Raw genomic sequence first — 10,590 nt, forward strand, 5'->3', positions numbered from 1 at the left:
TGAGCTTCACAACTCTTTCTTCCTCCCTTCACACCTCCTCACCTTCATTGAGAAAGCAAGCAATTCAATATAGATTATACATGTATAGTCACACAAAACATTTCTATAACAATTATGTTGTAAAAGAAAACACAGAACAAAGAAATCCTCAAGAAAAATATTGGAAGTAAAAAAAGTATATTTCAATCTGTATTTGGACACCATTAGTTCTTTCTCTGGGGATGGATAGCATTAAAAAATTATATTTTCTTCAGAGTTGTCTTTGATCATTATATTGCTGAGAATAGTTAAGTTCTTCACAGCTGATCATCTCACAATATTACTGTTTCTTTGCACATACTACATTTAACTTTGCATCAGGTCATGTAAGTCTTTCCAGGTTTTTCTAAGAGCATCCTGTTCTTTATTTCTTATAGCACAATAGTATTCCATCACAGTCATTTTAATCTTGTTCAGCCATTCCCCAATTGATGACATCCTTTAAATTTCCAATTCTTTGATCCCAGAAGTGAGTTGCTATGAATATTTTGCATATATAGATCTTTTTACTTTTTTATCTCTTTTGAGATACACACCTTGTGGTATCACTAGGTCAAAGGATATGCATGGTTTTAGTCTTTGGGGCATAATTCCAATCTGCTGTAAAGAATGGCTAATCACCCACATGTGCAAAAATATTTGTGGCAGCCCTTTTTGTAGTGACAAGAAACTGGAAACTGAGTGGATGCCCATCAGTTGCAGAAGAGCTGAATAAGTCGAGATATATGAATGCTATAGAATACTATTGTTCTGCAAGAAACGACCAGCAAGATGATTTCAGAGAGTCCTGGAGAGACTTACATGAACTAAGTAAAATGAGCAGAACTAGAAGATCATTGTACACAACAACAAGATTATGTGATGATCAATTTTGATGGACATGGCTCTTTTCAACAGTGAGAGAAATCAGGCCAATTCCAGTGATCTTGTGATGATGAGAGCCATTTACACCCAGAGAGAGGACTGTGGGAACTGAGGATGGATCACAACATAGCATTTTGACTCTTTTTGGTGTGGTTTGCTTGAATTTTATTTTATTTTTCTTTTCTTTTCTTTTTTTTTTTTTTTTTTTTTGCTTTTTGGTCTTTTTCTTGTGCAGCAAGATAATTGTATAAATATGTATGCATATATTGGATTTAACATATTATTACCATTTTAAACATATATTGGATTACATATCATCTAGGGGAGGGAGTGGTGGAAAAGGGAAAAATTGGAACACAAAGTTTTTCAGGGTCAATGTTGAAAAATTATTCTTCCATTTTTTTTAAATAAAAAACTTCAATAAAAAAAGAATGGCTTAATCAGTTCACCACTCCACAGACAAGGCAATAATGTCTCATTTTCCCTGCATCCCCTCCAACATTTGTCATTTTCCTTTTCTGTCCTATTAGCCAGCTTAATAAACATGAGGTAGTACCTCAAGACTGTTCCAATTTTCATTTCTCCAATCAATAGTGAGTTAGAGCAGTTTTTTTTTTTCAGAAAGCTATCGATAGCTTTGATTACTTCATTTGCAAACTTCATATCTTTTGATCATTTCTCGATTGGGGAATAGCTTTTTTTTTTTTTTATAAATTTGACTCAGTTCTCTAGATGTTTGAAAAATGAGGTTTTTATCAGAGAAACTTGCTTCAAAATTTTTTCACAGTTGCTTTTGCTAACTGTATTTCTCTCTATGCTATTTCCCCTCTACCTTTTCTTTCTCCTTTCATCCTGCCTCTCCTCAAAAATATTTTGCTTCTATTTCTTCCTCCAATCTGTTGTCTCTTTTATTACCTCATTATCTCCCCATTCTCTTAACCTTTTTACTTTCTACTTTCCTGAAGAGTATTGAGTATGTATGTTATTCCTTCTTTGAGCCAATTCTGATGAGAGCAAGGTTCACTTATCTCTCTCCCTTTCCCTTTCTCCCAATACCTTGCTCTCTCACCACTTAATTTTATTTTTTAAAGATACCATTCCTTTATATTCAACTCATACCTGTGCCCTCTATCAATATATTCTTCTTCTAACTGCCTTAATAATGAGAGAGTTCTTATAAGTTACAAGTATCATCTTCCCATTAGGAATGTAAATAGTTTGATCTTCTTAAATCCCTTATGATTTCCCTTTTCTGTCTATCTTTTTATGCTTCTCTAGAGTCTTATATTCAGTCAAATTTTCTTTTTTCAAAAAAATTTTTTTTGCATTTTTAGATTATACATGTACATTCATTTTGAACATATTTTCATGAGTCACATTGAGAGAGAGAAACCAGAACAAAAAGGAAAAACCATGAGAAAAAAGCAGAAGTAAAAAAAAAATAGTGAAATAGTATGCATTGATCTAGTGACTGACAAACCTAAAGACCCTAGCTTTTGGGATAAAAACTCACTATTTAACAAAAACTGCTGGGAAATTTGAAACTAGTATAGAAGACACAAGGCATTTACCCACACTTAACACTGTATACCAAGATAAGGTTGAAATGGGTTTATGAGCTAGACATAAAGAATGATATTATAAACAAATTATAAGAACATAGGATAGTTTAACCTCTCAGATCTGTGGAGGAGGAAGGAATTTGTTACCAAAAAACTGGAGAGCATTATTGATCACAAAATAGATAATTTTGATATTAAGTTAAAAAAAATTTTTGTACAAACAAAACTAATGCAGACAAGATTAGAAGGGAAGCAACAAATTGGGAAACCATTTTTATAGTCAAACATTCTGATAAAGGCCTCACTTCTAAAATATGTAGAGAATTGATTCAAATTTATAAGAATTCAAGCCATTCTCCAATTGATAAATGATCAAAGGATATGAACAATTTTCAGATGAAGAAATTGAAACCATTTCTAGTTATAAGAAAAGGTTCTCTAAATCACTATTGATCAGAGAAATGCAAATTAAGACAACTCTGAAATACCACTACACACCTGTCAGATTGGCTAAGATGACAGGAAAAGATAATGACGAATATTGGAGGGGATGTGGGAAAACTGGAACACTGATACATTGTTGGTGGAGCTGTTAATGTAGCCAACCATTCAGGAGAGCAATTTGGAACTATACTCAAAAAGTTATTAAACTTTGCATACCCTTTGACCTAGCAATGTTTCTCTGCTGGGCTTATATCCAAAGAGATCTTAAAGGAGGAAAAGGGACCCACATATGCAAAAATGTTTGTGGCAGCCCTTTTTGTAGTGGGAAGAAACTGGAAACTGAGTGGGTACCCATCAGTTGGAGAATGGCTGAATAAGTTATGATATATTAATGTAATGGAATATTATTGTTCTGTAAGAAACAATCAGCAGGATTATTTAAGAGAGACCGGGAGAGAGTTACATGAACTGATGCTGACTGAAGTGAACAGAACCAGGAGATCATTATACATGGGAACAACAAGACTGCACAATGATCAATTCTGATGGACGTGGTTCTCTTCAACATTGAGATGATTCAGTCTAGTTCCAATTGTTCGGTGATGAAGAGAGCCATCTATGCCCAGAGAGAGGACTGTGGGAACTGAGCGTAGTTCACAACATAGAATTTTCACTTTTTTTGTTGTTTGCTTGCATTTTACTTTGCCCTTTTTTTCTTGTGAGGCACAATAATTATATAAATATGTATGCATATATTGGATTTAACATATATTTCTACCATGTTTAACATATATTGGACTACTTGTCACCTAGGGGAGGGCATGGGGGAAGGGAGAGAAAATTGGAACACAGTGTTTTGTAAGGGCTAATATTAAAGAATTGTCCACACATATGTTTTGAAAAATAAAAAGCTTTAATTAAAAAAAAAGTATGCTTGAGAACCCTAGAAATTCTACGAAAAAGCTATTAGAAATAATCCATAATTTTAGCAAAGTTGCAGGTAATAAAATAAATCCCCATAAATCCTCAGCATTTTTATACATCACCAACAAAATCCAACAGCAAGAGATACAAAGAGAAATTCCATTCAGAATAACTGTCAACAGCATAAAATATTTGGGAATCTATCTACCAAAGGAAAGTCAGGAATTATATGAGCTAAATTACAAAAAACTTTCCACACAAATAAAGTCAGACTTAAACAATTGGAAAAATATCAAGTGCTCCTGGATAGGTCGAGCAAATATAATAAAGATGACAATACTCCCTAAACTAATCTATTTATTTAGTGCTATACCAATCAGACTTCCAAGAAAATATTTTAATGATCTAGAAAAATAACAACAAAATTCATATGGAATAATAAAAGGTCAAGAATCTCAAAAGAATTAATGAAAAAAAATCAAATGAAGGTGGCCTAGCTGTACCTGACCTAAAACTATATTATAAAGCAGCAGTCACCAAAACCATTTGGTATTGGCTAAGAAATAGATTAGTTGATCAGTGGAACAGGTTAGGTTCACAAGACAGAATAGTCAACTATAGCAATTTAGTGTTTGACAAACCCAAAGATCCTCACTTTTGGGATAAGAATTCGTTATTTGACAAAAACTGCTGGGATAACTGGAAATTAGTATGGCAGAAATTAGGCATGGACCCACACTTAACACCGTATACCAAGATAAGATCAAAATGGGTCCATGATTTAGACATAAAGAACGAGATTATAAACAAATTGGAGGAACATAGGATAGTTTATCTCTCAGACTTGTGGAAGAGGAAGAAATTTGTGAGTAAAGACGAACTAGAGACGATTATTGATCACAAAATAGAAAATTTTGATTACATTAAATTAAAAAGCTTCTGTACAAACAAAACTAATGTAAACAAGATTAGAAGGGAAGCAACAAACTGGGAAAACATCTTCACAGTTAAAGGTTCTGATAAAGGCCTCATTTCCAAAATATATAAAGAGCTGACTCTAATTTATAAGAAACCAAGCCATTCTCCAATTGATAAATGGTCAAAGGATATGAACAGACAATTTTCAGATGATGAAATTGAAACTATTACCACTCATATGAAAGAGTGTTCCAAATCATTATTAATCAGAGAAATGCAAATTAAGACAACTCTGAGATACCACTACACACCTGTCAGATTGGCTAAGATGACAGGAAAAATAATGATGAGTGTTGGAGGGGATGTGGGAAAACTGGGACACTGATACATTGTTGGTGGAGCTGTGAACGAATCCAACCATTCTGGAGAGCAATCTGGAATTATGCCCAAAAAGTTATCAAACTGTGCATACCCTTTGATCCAGCAGTGTTTCTACTGGGCTTATACCCCAAGGAGATACTAAAGAAGGGAAAGGGACCTGTATGTGCCAAAATGTTTGTGGCAGCCCTGTTTGTAGTGGCTAGAAGCTGGAAACTGAGTGGCTGCCCATCAATTGGAGAATGGTTGGGTAAATTGTGGTATATGAATGTTATGGAATATTATTGTTCTGTAAGAAATGACCAGCAAGATGAATACAGAGAAGCTTGGAGAGAATTACATGAACTGATGCTAAGTGAAATGAGCAGAACCAAGAGATCATTATATTCGTCAACAACGATACTGTATGAAGATGTAATCTGATGGAAGCGGATTTCTTTGACAAAGAGACCTAATTCAGTTTTAATTGATCAATGATGGACAGAAGCAGCTACACCCAAAGAAAAAAAAAAACACTGGGAAATGAATGTAAACTGTTTGCATTTTTGTTTTTCTTCCCGGGTTATTTCTACCTTCTGAATCCAATTCTCTCTGTGCAACAAGAAAACTGTTTGGATCTGCACACATACATTGTATCTAGGATATACTAGGACATATTCAACATATATAGGACTGCTTGCCATCTAGGGGAGGGGGTGGAGGGTGAGAGGGAAAAATCGGAACAGAAGTGAGTGCAAGAGATAATGTTGTAAAAAAAAAAATTACCCTGGCATGGATTCTGTCAATAAAAAGTTACTATAATAAAAATAAATAAATAAATAAAGTATGCTTTAATCTGCATGCAGTCTCTATAGCCCTGGATGGCATTTTCTTTTGAAAGTTTATTAGGACTGTCTCAGATTACTTAATTTCTGAGAAGAGCCAAGACTATCATAGTTGATCAACACACAATCTTGTTGTTGCTGTCTACAATGTTTTCCTGGTTCTCCTGGCTTCATTCAGCATCAATTTATGTAAATCTTTTCTAAAATCATCCTGCTCATTTTTTTAATAGAGCAGGAATATTCCATTACTTTTCATATACCATAACTTATAAGCTATTCCCCAATTGATGGACATCTACTAATTTTCCACTTCTTTGCCACCATAAAAAGAGCTGCTACAAACATTTTTGCATATGTGGGTCATTTCCCCTCTTTTGATTTCTCTGGGATAAGACCCAGTAGTGTTACTGCTAGATCAAAAAGTATGCACAGTTTCATAGTCCTTTGGGCATAGTTCCAAATTGCTCTCTAGAGTGGTTGGATCAGTTTACAACTCCACCAACAATGCATTAGTATCTCAGTTTTCCCACATCCTCTCCAACATTTATCATCTTTTCCTGTCATCTTAGTCAATTTGATAGATGTGAGGTGGTACACCAGAGTTGTTTTAATTTCTGTTTTTCTAATCAATAATGATTTAAAGCATTTTGAAAGTCAAATTTTCTATTTAGTTCTGGTCTTTTCATCGAAAATTCTTTGAAGTCCTTTATTTCAGGACTGAAGAATTATACTCAATTTTGCTAGATAGGTGATTCTTGGTAAATTCTACCTTTTTTGCCCTCCAAAAGATCATATTCCAAGCTTTCCTGTTCTTTAACAGGAATGGTGTTAAATATTCTGTTATCCTATCTGTGGCTCTATGATGCTTGGATTGTTTCTTTCTGGCCATTTGCAATATTCTGTCCTTGACATAGAAGTTCTGGAATTTGGCTAGGATATTCCTGGGGGTTTTCATTTTGGGTTCTCTATCAGAAAGGTAATTGGTTCTATTTTACTCTTTAATTCTAGAATACTGGGGCAATTTTCCTTGATAATTTCTTGAAAGATGATGTCTAGACTCTTTTTAAAACCATGGCTTTCCGGTAACCCAGTAATTTTCAAATTATTTTTCCTGAATCTATTTTCAAAGTCAATTGTTTTTCCAATGAGATATTTCACTGTTTTCTATTTTCTCCTTCTTCTGGTTTTGTTTTATTGTTTCTTGATTTCTCATGAAGTCATTAGCTATCATTTTCTCAATTCTAATTTTTGGAGAATTATTTTCTTCAGTGAGCTTTTGTACCTCTGTTTCCATTTGACCAATGCTACTTTTTAAAGAGTTTTTTCTTCAGTGAATTTTTGTGTCTTTCCATTTGGCCAATTCTTATTTTTAAAGTATTCTTCTCTTTGGAATGAGACCATATAGCCTAGTCTGTTTCTAAAATGTTATTTTCTTCAGTATTTTTGTGTGTCTTCTTTACCAAGCTGACTTATTTTTTCATGATTTTCTTATATTGCTCTCATTTATCTTCCTAATTTTTCCTCTAGTTCTCTTACTTGTACCAATTATTATATATTTTCAAAATACTTTTTGAGCTCTTCTTTGGACTGAGACCAATTCATATTTTTTTCTTGGAGGCTTTGGGTGTAGGAGCTTTGATTTTTTTATCTTTTTCCATGTTTTGATTTTCCTTGTCACAGTAGAAACTTTCTATGATCAGAATTATTTTTTGTTATTTGCTCATTTTTCCAGTCTATTTCAATGATTTTTTTAACTGTTAAAATGAGACTCTGCTTCCAGGGTGGATAGTACACTGCACCAAGCTTCAGAGGTTTTGTGCAGCTGTCTCCAGAGATACTTCTAAATCCCTATAAGTCTTCAGTATTTCCAAGATATTATCTAAGGAAAGGTGTTTACTATTCTCCCAATCTGTGATCTGGTCTGTCCTGGCTTGTGCTTTGATCTGTGAATGACCACAAGCACTGTCTTCTGCCCTGGATCTGTGAGGATGTTTCCTCAATCACAGTGGCCACAAGCACTGGTATGCTAGTGCTCCTCCTTGCCCTGAGACTGCCACCCAGAGCTAGGACCCAAATCTGAGTATGGGCAAAGCAACAGAATTCTGCCCTGGTGCTAGCAAGAAAACCCCTGTAATCTCCTTCTGATTAGTTGTTTGACCTAATACCATCTGTGGATTAAGGACTCCAGAAACAGCTACTGATTCAGTAGTTTGCAGGTCCTGTTCCTAGTTTGTTGGGACTAGGTGTATACTGTTTCAGCTTGTGCTGGACTGTTCCACCCTCACCCTGGTGAAACAGACCTTTCCTGCCAACCTTCTAAGTTGTCTTAAATTGGAAAATTGTTCTACTTGGTCCATTTTGGGGAGTTCTGCCACTCTAGGATTTGTTTAGAATCATTATTTTAAAGTATTTTGAAGGGTTAGAGAAAGAGCTTGGGCCTTTACTCCATCATCTTGGATTCATCCAATTATTTCTTCTCAGAAACAATGAAGAAGGGGGAATACAGAGAAGTATATTTCTTAACAATTAGAACTACTCTAGTTTCATGTCCTCTAAATCTGGCATCTCATGATATAGCTCTAGGCTACTCATCCTCCTCTATTGATCTGTATTAGTTTATATTTCTTCCTTTGGATGGGGCACAGGCAGTAAACAAATTGGAATGTCCTCCCCAAACTAGCTATGTTATCTTGAGAAGGTGTCAGATTCCACTGATACAAGGAGCTCACTATATCAGTAAAATCAGGGACTTAACATCAGCAAGAGATAGTAGGAGAAATTCCAATTAAAATTACTGTAAACAAAATAAAATGCTTAGGGGTCTACCTGCTAAGACAAGCCCAAGAACTATATGAACACAATTACAAAACATTTCTCACACAAATAAAGTAAGACCTAAACAACTGGAAAAATATCACTTGCTCATGGGTAGGCCAAGCAAATATAATAAAAATTACAACTCTGCCTAAATTGATCTGCTTTTTCAATGCCATACAAATCAAACTGTCACAAAATTATTTTATAGAACAAGAAAAATAATAACAAAATTCATCTGGAAGAACAAAATGTCATTAATATCAAAGGAATTATTGGGGAAAATACATACAAAGGATGGTGACTTAGCAGTACCAAACCTAAAACTATATTATAAAGCAGCAGTCATCAAAACCTTTTGGTTCTCAATGCTGTAAAATTACCTATGCATATAACTTGTAAATAAAATCCTATTAAAAATAAAAATAAAAACATTTGGTACTGGCTAAGAAATAAAGTAGTGGATCAGTGGAATAGATTATATACACATGACACAATAATCAAGACCTATAATTATCTAGTATTTGATAAACCCCCAAACTCTAGCTTCTGGAATAAGAAATCACTGTTTGACAAAAATTGCTGGGAAAACTGGAAAATAATATGTCAGAAACTCAGCATAGATCTACATCTCCCACCCCATATCAAAATAAAGTCAAAATTGGGTACATGATCTGGGCATAAAGGATTATACCATAAACAAATTGTGTGAACAAGGGATAATTTATTTATCAGATCTTTGGAGAATGGTGGAATTTATGACCAAAGAAGAACTAGAGAGCATTATGAAGGGCAAAATGGATAACTTTGATTACATTAAATTTAAAAGGTTTTGCACAAACAAACCCAACAGAAACAAGATTAAAAGGGAAGTATGAAGCTGGGAAAAAAATCTTTACAGCCAGTGTTTCTGATAAAGATCTCATTTCTAAAATATATAAAGAACTGTCAAATTTATAAGACAAGAAATCATTCCCCAACTGATAAATATTTGATCAAAGGATAAGACCAGACAATTTTCAGATGACAAAATTAAAGTCATCTGTAATTATATGAAAAAATGCTGTGAATCATTATTGATTAGAGAAATGCAAAGTAAAACAGTTCTGAGGTACCACCTCATACCTCTCAAACTGGCTAAGATGACAAGAAAAGATAATGACATATGTTGGAGGGAATGTGGGAAAACTACATTGTTGGTACAATTGTGAAATGATCCAACCATTCTGGAGAACAATTTGGAACTATTCCCAAAGGGCTATAAAATTGTGCATACCTTTTGACCCAGGACTGCCATTACTGGATCTGAATTCCAAGGAAACCTTAAAGGAGGAGAAAGGACCCACATATGCTAAAATATTTGTAGCAGCTCTTTTTGTGGTAGCAAAGAATTGGAAAATAACTATGGCTAAACAAGTTGTGGTATATGAAGGTAATGGAATATTATTGTACCATTAAAAATGATGAACAAGCTGATTTTAGAAAGGTCTGGAAAGAATTACACAAACTGATGCTGAGGGAAACAAGCAGAACTAGGAATACATTGTATACAATAACAGCAAGAATGTGAGATTATAACTATGAAAGACTTGATTCTTCTCAGTGGTTCACTGATCCACAGCAATCCCAATAGATTTTGGACAGAAAGTACCATTTGCATATAGAAAAAGGAAACTGAATATAAATCAACACATGCTATGTTCACTTCTTTTTTCTGTTTTTCCCTCTCTCATGGTTTTTCCCTTTTGCTCTGATTTTTCTCTCCCAACATGATTCAGAAGTATTGTGTATTAAAAATAAATAAATTTACTTAAAAAAAAAAA

This window comes from Sarcophilus harrisii, chromosome 4, assembly GCF_902635505.1.
Source record: "Sarcophilus harrisii chromosome 4, mSarHar1.11, whole genome shotgun sequence".
Taxonomy (NCBI): domain Eukaryota; kingdom Metazoa; phylum Chordata; class Mammalia; order Dasyuromorphia; family Dasyuridae; genus Sarcophilus; species Sarcophilus harrisii.